Here is a 14,322-nt window from a genome sequence, read left to right on the forward strand (position 1 = left end):
CAGTATTGAGTCTTCCTATCCATGATTAAATTCCATTATTAAGTTTATTAAATTATTTGTTAAATTCTTCTTTTATCTCTTTCATCAGAGTTTTATAGTTTTCCTCATATAGATCCCATACATATCTTGTTACATTTATACACAAGTATTTCATTTTGGGGGATGCTAATGTAAATGGGTGGTTTTTTTTGGGGGGGGTGTTGTTTTTAATTTCAAATTCCATTAATTTAATGCTGTTATTTTCAAAAGGGACTGACTTTTCTATATTAACCTATATCCTGCAACCTTGCTAAAATGACTAATTAGTTGCAGGATCTTTTGCTGATTGTTTCAGATTTCTTTTTCCTAGACAGCCATGTCAGTCTGCAAATAAACCCAATTTGAATTCTTCCTTCCCAATCTGTATACTTTTATTTCCTTTTCCTGTTTTACTGCATTACCTAGGACTTCGAGCACAATGTTGTAATGTAATAGTGAAAGAGGTCATTCTTTCCTGTGCCTGCTCCTATTGAGAAAGCTTTGAGCTTTTCACTATTAAGCATGACTTAGCTGTAGTTTTCTTTTTTTTTTTTTTACATTTTCATCACAACATGGAGGAAGTCCAATTTATTTGAAAACAAAAATAATTACCTTCATATAGAGTCAAATGATACAGTGGCAGCTATATTGTAGAATGAAGAGTTTTTATATTTAATATATACTTACATATTTTATTTTATATTTATATATAAAATATATAGTTATATTTTATATTTATGTTTCAGTCTTTATACTTATTTTCTTATTTATTTCCATTTTTATTTCCATTTTTTTAAATTTTATTTTTACTTTATTTTACTTTACAATACTGTATTGGTTTTGCCATATTGACATGAATCCACCACGGGTGTATACAAGCTCCCAATCCTGAATCCCCCTTCCACCTCTCACCCCATATCATCTCTCTGGATCATCCCCATGCACCAGCCCCAAGCATCCTATATCCTGTATCGAACTTAGACTGCCACTTTGTTTCTTACATGATGTCCATCAGCAGATGAATGGATGAGAAAGCTGTGGTACATATACACAATGGAGTATTACTCAGCCATTAAAAAGAACACATTTGAATCAGTTCTAATGAGATGGATTAAACTCGAGCCGATTATACAGAGTGAAGTAAGCCAGAAAGAAAAACACCAATACAGTATACTGACACATATATACGGAATTTAGAAAGATGGTAATGATGACCCTGTATGCGAGACAGCAAAAGAGACACAGATGTATAGAACGGACTTTTGGACTCTGAGGGAGAGGGAGAGGGTGGGATGATTTGGGAGAATGGCGTTGAAACATGTATAATATCGTGTAAGAAACGAAGTGCCAGTCTAAGCTGTAGTTTTCTTGTAGATAATCATCAACAAGTTGAGAAAGTTCCCTTCTATTTTTAGTCTACTGAGTTTTGTCATGAATTGGTGTTGGATTTTGTCAAATGCTTTTTCTGTGTCTATTGGTATTATTGTGTGGTACTTCCTTAGCCTATTATGTGATAGAGTACATTAATTTTACTGTTGATCCAGCCTGTATATGTGGGATAAATCCTATTTGGTCAAGTAATGTGATTCTTTTTAATACACTGTTGAATTCAACTTTCTAATATTTTGTGGAGGATTTTTGTTTCTATGTTTATGAGAGACACTGGTCTATAGTCTTCTTTTATTTTAAAGTCTTCTTCCATTTTTGGTGTGATGGTAATGCTGGTCTCATAGAATGGACTAGGAATTATTCCCTCTGCTTCAATATTCTGCAAGATTATTACAGAGAATTGGTATAACTTCTTCCTTAAATGTTCAGTAGGATTCTATGTGGGCCTGGTGCTTTCTGTTTTGAAGAAAATTCTGGCATTTTCTCTTTGCAAATTTGAATTATATTAAAGCAATATTTGTACTTATTTATTAATTAACTTTATGGATTTTATTCTCCTCCTATTATTGTAAAGTGGTACCAACTATTAGCCTTTTATTTGTAACCTGGAGTCAAAGGCAACCTTGAGCATATTGGTTGTGTAGAAACTGTACTAAGAATTTATGTTTTGGGTATGGAACTTTAAAGCTGATGGACCACAGGAGTAGATCTGAATAAAAAAAATATGTATTTTGCTCCCAGGTCCAGGACACAGGAGGTCCAGCATGCCATGCAGGGCCACAGGAGAAGCACAAGAGTGGCCAAGAGATAGAGAACAAGAGCAAGGGGGAGATCAAAGCCATGGCCTTTCCTGGGGTCTCCTTGGGAAAGGCAGGGCAGAGTAGGGTGAACAGCTTAGGACTGGCTAGTTTGAATAATGCTAGTGGCTTTAAGGCATACGGGTGGCCTCTGGTTGCCTGGTACCTAGCCCTGGGATGACTAAGACAGAAGAATTGTGCTTCCAGGGAAGCACAGCCTAGATAGAATAGGCCTGGCTCTGGACTGATTGGTTCTTATATCAAAAACATGCTCCTGGATGAGCCCTTTTCTACCCAAGGAGAGCCAATATCTCCCCAGCCAGAAAGTTTCTAAGATGCCAAAACATCATCCAATGCAGACAATACAGAAACAAGAGATAATTCAACAAGCTGGAGTTCGGAAGAGGCAGCAAAGTGAGGTGCGAATGGAAACCACCAATGGAGGATGACAACAGTAAGAGCATGGGCAATAGTTATGCTGACTCATGCCCGTTGCTGAGGATTTACCACATGCCAAGCGCTGTACTGAGGTTTTCCTACCCATGACCAGAACACATCATGGGGTGACTCTCATCCTGGGCCCAAACCTTCAAAATGACCAGACTCAAGCTCTGAACCAGCCCTTCTACACCAAGAGCATTATCTGTACCTATAATGCAGGTTTCAGTGTGGCAGACTAGCAGGCGTGTGCGTGCCTGAAACTTGTACTTGAATGACACTTGAGTTCAGCCTCTCCAGGTCCTTGCCTACACAGTGAGGGGAATCTGGGTTCTGGGCTACTGAACCTCCAAGGGTCAACACAAGGAATGTACTGGGCTGTGGGCAAAGATGAGGAGCTTGGAGACTGTGGGTCAGCTGCTGCCATGGGCCAGGCTTGGAGCCCCTGTGGGGCCTTTGCACATACCCAGACCCCCATGTTTCTCCCCAGAGGGCTGCCCAATGTCATAGTGAAAGGCACAGCTCACAGGTGACCCTGTGTGCTAAACTAATGCGACTCTGGACACACACTGCAGATTTCACAATGTTTTTATTCCCAAACACAAACAAAAGAGGCTTACATTATGCTCAAAGCAGTGTGCCTAAGTGCCATGAGGTCAGGAGGACCCTAGGGGTGTACCGATGCCGCAACAAAACATTGACCCAGACCTCAGGACACCAGGATGGTGTCCAGGCAGCCCCCACCTTATTCAGTCCGGGACTTTGGGCAAACCCTTCCCCTCTGCAGCCCTCAGTTTCCCCATCTGGCATATGATCCACTGTATCAGGTGAGCTTTATTTTTTAAATTATTGTTTACTAATTTACATGTTCTTTTTAGAAAAATATAAAATGGATTTAAATGATATTAAAATTTACCTATTATGGTGAGATGAGACCTAGATATTACCAATGTTCCCATTTCCACGAATCTCTTTTTGGATGTGTGTGTCTGTGTGTCTGTGTGTGTGTGTATGGCATGTATTGTGTAATTTTAAAATGGGATCATATTGCACTATCTGTTCTACAGCATTTTTTCATTTAATATATTACGAACATTTTGTCTACAGTGTGTATTTACATCCACAAGCATATGTGTGCGTACATACATGCACATGGACGCACATATGTTGAAACACAGATTGCTGGCTGCAGAGCATTCCTTGTCCTTGGATGTGTGTGCACTTCTGTCGGGGTTCTTAAAGACAACACTCCACAGATATAACAGAAAATGCGTGACCACCTGGTCTGATTGCTTTCTGGTGCTCCTATAAGGGCCTTCCCCTGTGGCTCAATGGTAAAGAATCTGCCTGCAATGCAGATGACGCAGGTTCAATCCCTGGGTCAGGAAGATCTCCTGGAGGAGGGCTTGGCAACCCACTCCAGTATTCTTGCCTAGAGAACTGAGCCTGGCGGGCTACAGTCCATAGGGTTGCAAAGAGTTGGACACGACTGAGCAACTGAGGACACAGACATGCGTGCTCCTGTAAATGGAACTGCTCCGTCAAAGGCTGAGCATGCTCTCAAGCCTTGCACCTAGCTGACCTGCCCTCCAGAAGGGCTGTGTCCACTAAGAGCCCCAGCAGCACGGTGAAGAGGGCTCCCTTCCACCGCCCAGCAGTACTTGAATCTGAAGTGCTTCCTCAGTTGTGATGGTCTGTGCTAACAGGTGGGGAAGTGTTCCCTGGAGAATCCTTGTCTCTGACAATCGCCTTCAGTACTCTAGGGTGCCTCCAGGATTCGGAGATCTCAGAACATTAGGAAAATTATGACCTCAAACATTGCCTAAATTTATAGACAAAGGAAAAAACAGTGACAACATCCACCCACCCAAAATCCCACAGTGACTTACTGGCAAAGCTCAGATGGATAACACTTTTTAAAAACAGAAGATTAGTAGCAAGGGCAAGGGACAGAGGAGCCTAGTGGGCTGCTGTCTATGGAGTCGCACAGAGTCGGACACGACTGAAGAGACTTAGCAGCAGCAAGGGCAAGAGGGTTGCCATGTCCTTGGTCTCAGTGCCTTAGGGGACTAAGTTGGAATGATGATCTCCGTTCCTTTGAGGATGTTGATAAACCATTTGGCACATAGTGAGAGCGCCAGGCTTGGCCCATTGTTGGAGGCCGTCCCCAGGCACCCATGGGCCCTGACTTCCTGAGTTAGGACTCACAACCCAGTGGACATAGAGACAGTGGGCCAGGTGGAGACCCTCAAGGCTCGGCGCCGCCCCCCCCCAGCTGCCCTGCGCCTGCGCAGTCATCAACGGAAGACTGCGCACAGGTGGGCTCCTGCACAGGTGCCGGGGGTGCCCGACACTGCGGGTACTTCAGGGCGCAGGGGCTCTCCGAGAGCGCTGCAGGCGTCTGGTCCCCGCTGGGAAGCAGGATGGAGCCTGGGGCGACGGTAGGCCAGAGCATGATGGGGATCAGTTTAGGAGTGAGGACTGGAAAGGAGGTGGGGTGGGGTGGGGAGCGGGTGCGAGGAGGCAGGGTCGAGGTGGGACAGTGGGGAGGAAGGCTTCCGAATGTGTCCAGGGGCAGGTAGGCCAGGGCAGGATGGGGCTGGGGGTGGGGGAGTGGCGGGATGCTTCAGGGGGCCGAGATAGGAATCCCCGGCTCCTGCCGCCCCTGGAAACAGCCGCAGAGTCCTGCCTGAGTTCCAGGTTGGTCAGACAGGCCCTGAGCTAATATCAGGGGGCCTCCTGGTCCTTGTCCGAGGCGCTACACGACTTCCCTGATCCAGAGACAACTGTGCAGTTTTCTCGCCCCGCCAGCGACCTGTGCTCAGAGCCCCGACTTGCTTGGGTACCCCACCCAGGGCATCATCCCAGAGACATCAGAGGGATTCCCCTGTTATGCCACATAGCCCCTTCTGCTGCCCCCTCCCCACTCCTGCGGGGGAGTCCAGGTGGCTCGCTAGTGCTGAAGAATCCGCCTGCCAGTGCAGGAGAGGTAAAAGACGTGGGCTCCATCCCTAGGTTGGGAAGTTCCCCTGGAAAAGGAAATGACAACCCACGCCAGGATTCTTGCCTGGAAATTTTCATGGACAGAGGAGCCTGGCGGGCTACAGTCCACCGGACTGCAAAGAATCGGACATGACTGAGTGGCTCCCCCTCTCTGGGGAAAGCCTGGAGGACAAGGGAATCAGTGGGAGACAGAGGGGAACCCAGGCGTTGCCTTGTCCCAGATGCAAAATGGAAAGCAGAGCTGCAGAATTAGGTAACAGGCCCCAGGTGAAGTTCAAAACCTGACCTTCATAAACCTGTATTTTGGCTCCAGTGGCACCAGCTGACTAAGGAGCCCTCAATCACTGCCCCCACAAAAACCAGGGATTTTCTTGGGATTTCTTGAGTTTCTGTGTCTCTTCACCAGACAAGTAGGGGTTTCTTTTTCCTTTTTCGTTTGTAAATGGGTAACACATGCTCCTGGTTTCAAAATTAAAAAAACATAAACAAGTACACAGTGACTCCCATCACCCTCTGTCCAACCTTATGTTTATACCATAAGTAAACATCATGTTTTTAGCCTCTTCTAGAACTTTCTTTAGATTCTTTTTTCCTCAGTTTATACAAAAGAATTCTACCTAAAACAAAGAGATCTTTCCTTGTCAGTATATTTAAAATGTATATAAAACACTGTTAAAGGTCCTAGCATATTTATCCTTTAGTTTGTCAGTTTTTTCCTAGGTATTAGATTAAGCCCTTGTTTACTCTTCTGAAATTTGTGGTTTAACTATTCTACTTAGTATATCATCTTTAAAAAAATTATATTTAGTTTAACTTTTTTTTATGGCTTCTGTATTATGAGATAGTTAGAAAGCCTTCTGACAAATTTACAGAGAAATTCACCACCATTTCCTTCCAATACTTTTATAGCTTTTTTTTTTATATTTAAATCTTATATCCATTTGGAATTTATCATGATGAATGATGTGAATAAGAATCCAACTTTGTTTTAGATTTTTTAAAATTATTGTTCTTTTCTAATAATCTATGAATTTTTAAAGAGTATAATATTCAATTCCTTGTAATCTATTTTATGTAAGGCATGAGGTAGGGGCATGATTTTATCATTCTTTTTTTTTTCCCCCAAATGGCCAACCAGGCAGAACAACATGTAATGAGAAAAAGATTTCTCTTCCCTACTCCTTTGAAATCCCAGTTTTTTCCCATTTCTCATATGTATGACTAGGAGATCATTTTTATAAAACAATACTTTTTTAATCTGCAAGCTCTGTGTATAAATATTTGTAAAACACTATTAAATCATTTTATCTGTAAACTTTCAATATGTTACAGCATAACTGTGTTCAGATTTCCAAAACTGAATCATTGGTTCTTTTTTCACTTTCATAAATGGGTTAGTTAAAAGTAGCTCTTGTTAATAAAAAAATAGCTCTCCTTGAAGTTTCTCTTTTGTGAAAGTCCCAGTCTTCCCCCTCACCCCACGTCTTTATTCTGAGATCTTGGTCCCTGTTTGAAGTAGGTGCTGATTGTCTTCCAAGGGCTTTAGATCATTTCTTTTTCTCCTTGATCTAGCGGGGGCTAAAAAAAGAAAAGTGAATTATCACCACTGCTTCATTTCTGTTTCTCCTTATTTCTCGAATTTTGCTCTATGAATGTTGATGCCATACTATCTGGTGCAAAGATAATTATAATAGAAAATTTTTCACTTTTATTTTTTATTAAACTGCACTTTTGTGGTCTTGATGTATTAATGTATTCTGCTATGAATTCAGCCTTTTCTGATATAAATAGTGAAGTCCCTCCATTGTTTCATCCTACTTCAAAATTTTCTTGAGCTTTTGATCTTTAGTGCATCCTACTGTATACAGTGTGAAGTTGGATTTGTGTTCTAATCCAATCTAAGTCATTGAATAGGTGAGTTTATTCTAGATGTAGCAGCTGTTTGAACTTTACTCCACCAAACAAGATAGATAGTGATCATCTTTTCATTTATTTACCATCATTAGACATTACAGAAATTCAAATGAAGACTGCTATGCAAATTAGATACCACTAAGGCTGTATATTGTCACCCTGCTTATTTAACTTATATGCAGAGAACATCATGAGAAACGCTGGGCTGGAAGAAGCACAAGCTGGAATCAAGATTGCTGGGAGAAATATCAATAACCTCAGATATGTAGATGACACCACCCTTATGGCAGAAAGCAAAGAGGAACTAAAAAGCCTCTTGATGAAAGTGAAAGAGGAGAGTGAAAAGGTTGGCTTAAAGCTCAACATTTAGAAAGCTAAGATCATGGCATCCAGTCCCATCACTTCATGGCAAATAGATGGGGAAACAGTGGAAACAGTGTCAGACTTTATTTTGGGGGGCTCCAAAATCACTGCAGATGGTGACTGCAGCCATGAAATTAAAAGATGCTTACTCCTTGGAAGAAAAGTTATGACCAACCTAGATAGCATATTGAAAAGCAGAGACATTACTTTGCCAACAAAGGTCCGTTTAGTCAAGGCTATGGTTTTTCCTGTGGTCATGTATGGATGTGAGAGTTGGATTGTGAAGAAAGCTGAGTGCCGAAGAATTGATACTTTTGAACTGTGGTGTTGGAGAAGACTCTTAAGAGTCCCTTGGACTGCAAGGAGATCCAACCAGTCCATTCTGAAGGAGATCAACCCTGGAATTTCTTTGGAAGGAATGATGCTAAAGCTGAAGCTCCAGTACTTTGGCCACCTCATGCGAAGACTTGATTCATTGGAAAAGACTCTGATGCTGGGAGGGATTGGGGGCAGGAGGAAAAGGGGACGACAGAGGATGAGATGGCTGGATGGCATCACCAACTTGATGGACGTGAGTCTGAGTGAACTCCGGGAGTTGGTGCTGGACAGGGAGGCCTGGCGTGCTGTGATTCATGGGGTCGCAAAGAGTCGGACACGACTGAGCAACTGAACTGAACTGACTCATATATTAGAAATACTGAAATTTAAAAAACAAAACAGACAATACCAACTGTTGGTGAGGATATGGAGGAACCAGGACCCTCCTGTGCTGCCAGTGGGATGGAAGACTGGCACAGCTGCTTGGAAGACAGTTCGGCAATTTCTGATGCCAGCTTGATTCTCTGGAGTAAATCCTATCTTTCAGGTTAATAAGAGATGCCGCTCCTGCTTAGTGACTTAAGTCATGACCAACTCTGTTACCCTATGGACTGAGCCCGCCAGGCTCCTCTGTCCATGGGATTCTCCAGGCAAGAATACTGGAGTTTATTACCATTTCCTTCTCCATGGGATCTTCTGACCCAGTGGTGGAACCCAGGTCTCCTGCTTGGCAGGCAGATTCTTTGCCACAGAACCACCTGGGAAGCCCTAGTTAGAGTTGCAGCAATCTGTTTCTAAGGGTTTTTGCTAAATGAAACAGTGTTCAAAAGGACCCCAAGGGCTGCCCAGTAGACCATGTGTAAGTGATTGTGATCAGCTCATCCTCCCAAGCGGAGGGAGCACTTCCTCCCTGCTTTCTGGCCCAGCTTGAGGCATTGTGGTGGGTGAAACCAGGCATCCACAACTCAGCCCTGCTGCTTACCTGCTTCCAGTCACTCACCCCACCTGAACTTGACTTTCCCTCAGCTCCTGGGTGACGATTACACCCACCTTACAAGAATACTGTGAGAAATCCAGGAGAACCGATTTTGAAGTTCTGACACATTCCATGGATTAAATGTTTCCATAGGAAACCCTCTCTAGACTGTATTTTCAGCACCTCTGATGGTTTAATCGGGGTTTATTTTGGAAAAAGGAAAGTGGCCATGGTGAAATCTCTGCCACCGGTCAGTGGGTTTGGGATTGGGATATTATCAAGATTTTGAGGAAACATCCTACCCTACTCTCAGCACCCATGCCCACCCAATATGACTGCATTTACATAAAAAACTGCAAGTTTGCTTTTTCATACTGAGTTTCAAGGTTAAGATGATTTCATTGACATCTCAAACTTTTTTTCTTAAACATTATCTAAAAGTCATCTGTTTTTCAGTCGTATCCTTAAAAAAATCTTTTTGATGGATGCTTAACATTTTAACAAAAAGAGAAAACTAGTAAAAAGGCAGGCAGAGTACAAGGGTGGTCTTGTCCTAGGCCAGGTTTCAGCTTAATGCTGGAGGCTCCCCTCACTGGGGAAGAATTGGAGGGCCTGCCTTATGGTGGTCACACCTCAGGAAAGTTCCCCGGGGGCTTGGTGCCCAGCCCAAGGCTCCCCCTGGCTGTGACTGACCTTCTGGGACGCTGACCTCTGTTTTGTTTTGACAGGCTTCTGGGTTGAGCTCCCCTGAGGATGAGAACCTTTCTTCCGTGACCAGACGGTCATCCCTGAGGTGGGCCCTGAAGCACAGCACTCCGGCGGGAGCTGCCCTCAGCTGGCACTCAGGATTACAGGGCGATGTCCCCAGCCACCAGGAAAGGGGCCCTGCAGGCAGGTCCCCACGACCTGCACGCTCCTCCTGGGACCTCCTGTCATCCCCAGGAGGGGTCAGCCTCAGGGCCTCCTTCAGAAAGAGGCGGCTTTCCACCATCGAGGCCTCTGAAGTGTCCAGTGAGCAGCTTGGATCCAACTCAGACCCCTTTGCTTTTGGGGAAGACCCACTCGTGCCAGCCTCAGTCACCCAGCAGCAGCAGCAGGGCAAGTCCCCACCAGCAAGGAGATCGCCACCAAACTTGGGATTGCCCGGGATTCCGGACACCGCCAGGAGGAAGCCTCGGGACCTAAAGAGGCTGGCTGCTGTGGTAGGACCCGACCCGACCCCAGCCCACCCCAGCCCAGCCCCCAGAGCTTGGAGTCCCTGCCCAAGGCCCCCCTGAAAGGCAGCCTGGTGACAGTTGAGAGAGTAAATGTTGCTCTTTCCTCACTGATGGGTCATGTCCTGGGCATCGTGAGGTCACCAGGACTGGAGGAGACCATCCAGCCCAGGGCCCTGCCTGTACCCACCCTTCCCGGACTCTGAGGGGTCCCCGTGACCCCACAAGAAGGACTTTTGCTTGTGGTGCCTCCCACAGTTCCCATGCACCTTCGAACTCCATAGCACACCTATCAGCCTGCCCTGGGGCTGGGGGGCGGCGGAGGGGATGGAGTGGAGTCCTGGAAAGCCACTCTCTCTGCCCTCCTCTCGGCTGTGACTTGTCCTCTGAGATCCAGCCCTCACACCACACACCACCAGATCAGGCTAAGCCATCTGAACTTTGCCCACTGTGTTTCTACGTGCCTCTACTTGTTCAGCAGCCTGAGTCATCCCACCCCCATCCCACTGTCCTAGGGGCCCTTCCCCCTTTACCTGCCCTCAGCCGCCCTGGAAGAGCCCCTAGAAGACACAGCAGGAAAATGGCCTGTCCAGACAGCCTCACAGTCATCTGCAAGTGCCCACCCGACCCCTCACACTCTGCCCACGCCTGGCAGATCCCTCCTTGTTCCTGTCTCCTCCCCCGCAACCCCTCTCTTCCCTTGTCAGACCCAGATCCGGGGGTCCTAGCTCCCTCCATTCGCTCACGTACCTGCTTGTCCTCACGCTGGGCTCTCCCCCAGGGTCTGACTGGCTCCATCATGGGGTCATAGTGCGTGGCATGCAAAGGCTGGCCAGGCTAGCTTTCACTTGTGAGTCCTGCATGGTGCCCAAGAGCAGACCCATGTGAGGGCCTTGCAGTCCTGGAGGGCACCTGATTTTCCTACCCAGCTTGTCTCTGGCAAAGATCAGTGTTCTTACAAGATGGACCTCAGAGATGCCTTTCTGTTAACAGACAGAGCGAGTGAGGCAGTGGGAAATCCACCTGCTTCAGAGCATTGAGGAGGCCACCCAGCACGAACTCACCATCGAGGACGACTGAGTGCTCAGCCCTGGGCCCAGGACGCAGCTGTGCTCAGGAGCTCCTGCCATGGCCTGACTTCCTCATCTGTCCGTCCAACCATCTGTATGTCTGTAGGCCTTCCTCAGGACTTGCCCTGGGTCCAATCTTGCCCTCCATTGTGCCTCTGGGTGGGGTGGGAGGAACTGGCTGATGATCTTGTTACTCAGATTCCAAACATGGTTCTTAGAGTCCCCAACAGAGATGAAAGGGTAGAGGGGGCAGGTGTGGACAGGAGAGATGGATGCCCCAGGGCTACCCTGGAGTACCCAGAGACGAGATATGTCTTCTTCCCACCCACCCTGCCTCCTTCCTCGGCACGGCCAGGTGAGTCTAAGATACTAGGATGACACAGTGTAGGGAACAGAACCAAGTTTAAGGTAAAGACCAGGTTGCTAGGCAGCCCACTCCGCTTAGAGGGACAAGCCTTCACACCTAGCAGGCTTTGAACACCATTCCAGGAAAGACCAGAGCAGTGGCTCTCGTTCAGAAGATATTCTGACAGTTTGCAGGCACAGGTTTGTTTAGTGTTGTTGGGAGAGGAATTTAACCCCCTCTAGTAGCAAAGGACTTCTCCCGTCCTTTTCTAGAGCTGAGCTCTCTGCCTCATTGCTTAGGATAAGGATCCCACCAAAGGGCTGGAGGTATCTATGACCTTCAGACTGTAAGGACAATGAAGCAGGGTGCCCAAGGCACTTCGATCAACACAAACCTAGCATTAGCCTCCCAGGTCCGGATGTCTCTGAGACTTGTCTGTTAGTGGACACATTGCGGTTACCAATATAGAGCTAGTTTTATTCTTGCAAATGCTTTCACCCCCCACCACTTTACCTTAAAAAAATGTTTATTTTCTGCCTTCTAAAAACCAAAGATTGTTTATGTTTTCAGTACTATCCTGCACACCTCCACAGCCCCTCCTCCAGGCCAGTCCTAGGTGACCTGGCTCTTCTCAGGGACATAGATAAAGCCTATTGCTAGAGCAGACTCCAACAGGGCACCCTAAACAGAGTCTCAGGCTAGCCAGAAATGACAAGAGACAGGACATGGCGGGTTCCAGGGGCAGGCATGGTCAAGGATGGCCTAAGAGAAAGAGGAAAGGCTTACTCTGGAGCTGCTGGGTGGGTGGAGGGCAATCCAGCTCAGGACGGTGATTCCTGGAGAAGCCTCCGTTTATGCAGAGGTTTTGAATAAAGAAGGAATGATGGAATTCCTCATGAAGTATTAGAGGTTAGGGGCTGCAAGGATGAAATAGTTACTTCAAAAGTCATTTGTGGGTGTTCATATATATGTGGTAAGAACTTATTTACTGTGTAACACATTTAAACATTTAAGTTGTATGAGCTAGTTCTTCCTTTATATGGCTATTCGATATGTTCACTTTTTCCTTTTTTATAGCAATTATCAGATTATAGCAATAAGTTTATACTTTTGTAAAAATGTAAGCAGCAAAAAAACTGACTAAATCAAATAACTTGGAGATAAACACTGCAATGTAATTCTGCCCACCTTTATTATTAAAAATAAACTGTTTTCATGAGAACTGTTTCCAAAGCCTGTGTCTGATGCAAAGTGATTCTGATGTGTAACCAAATGACTTTTATCTCTCTTCATCCTTTGAAAAATTCCTATTGAGAATGAGTCCAGGAAGGAAGGAAAAATAATGCAGGGACGGTGGGAAAACTTGTTTTTGAAACATTGGGAATTACAGGTACTCGGGAGAAAGTTTTACCCGTGAGATAAATTCCTAGATATTTTACATTGAATTTTCTCTTGTTGACTGAAAAAAAGCAAAACCTAAAAGTTGACAATTGTTTTATTCTGCAGATTTACTGAGGACTTAAGCCCACTATACAGCCTCTCCAATCACTCGTAGAGACTGTTTCGAAGAGGTAAAGGAGGAGCCAGAATATATTTGAGTCTAGGGTGGTGAGGGGGAAGGGTGGTCGAACATAAGATTACTGCTAATTAAAGAAACAGACATCTCAAGTTAAAGCTTTTAGTGCTTTTCTATGTATGAGTGATGCAAGAGTCTGGACTCATTGAAGTCATTCCTTTGATCTGCACCTTAGCTAACAAAATCATTTGTTTACTGAAATGGCAGGCGACATTCTTAGTCCACACTCTCAAGTATTAATAAAACAGATTCTTCACTTCTCTGGTGGTCCAGAGGTTAAGACTCTGTGCTCCAAATGCAGAGGGAGTGAGTTTGATTCCTGGTCAAGGAACTAAGATCTCACATAATATACAGTATGGCCAAAAAATTTAAAAAAAAATTTTTTAAGCCAGGGACTTCCCTGGTGGTCCAGTGGTTAAGACTCTGAGCTCCCAGTGCAGGGGGCACTGGTTTGATCCCTGATTCAGGAACTAAGATCCCACATGCCATGTGGTTTGACAAAAGAAAAATTCTTATATTTATACAATTGGAATATATGTAAGTATCTGTAGGCCCACTCCTTGAAGTGTTTAAAGTGCATTTCTTGTGAATATAAAACACAGATTGTGAGCATGTTCCGTCCACAGGAGGGCACTGGTGGGAAGCGAACTGTAGAAGTTCCTTCTTCACAGGAGCTAGGGCTGGCCAGTCTGCTGCCCGAGGGCAGTAAGGTGCGGTCAGAGTGGAGTCCCTCTGACCTCCAGCAGTCAGCTGTGTCCTCAAGAAGGGCTGGCCCTGGAGACGCTGGGAATGAACTGGAGGGGATATTCTCAGACCAAGGCACTCAGGACAATGGGTGCTGCCACTCAGGTGGCACAGACAATGAGAATGAATGGTTGTCTGTGGGCAAAATGACAAACC

The sequence above is a fragment of the Oryx dammah genome, unplaced genomic scaffold (assembly GCF_014754425.2).
Source record: "Oryx dammah isolate SB20612 unplaced genomic scaffold, SCBI_Odam_1.1 HiC_scaffold_18, whole genome shotgun sequence".
In the NCBI taxonomy this organism is placed as follows: Eukaryota; Metazoa; Chordata; class Mammalia; order Artiodactyla; family Bovidae; genus Oryx; species Oryx dammah.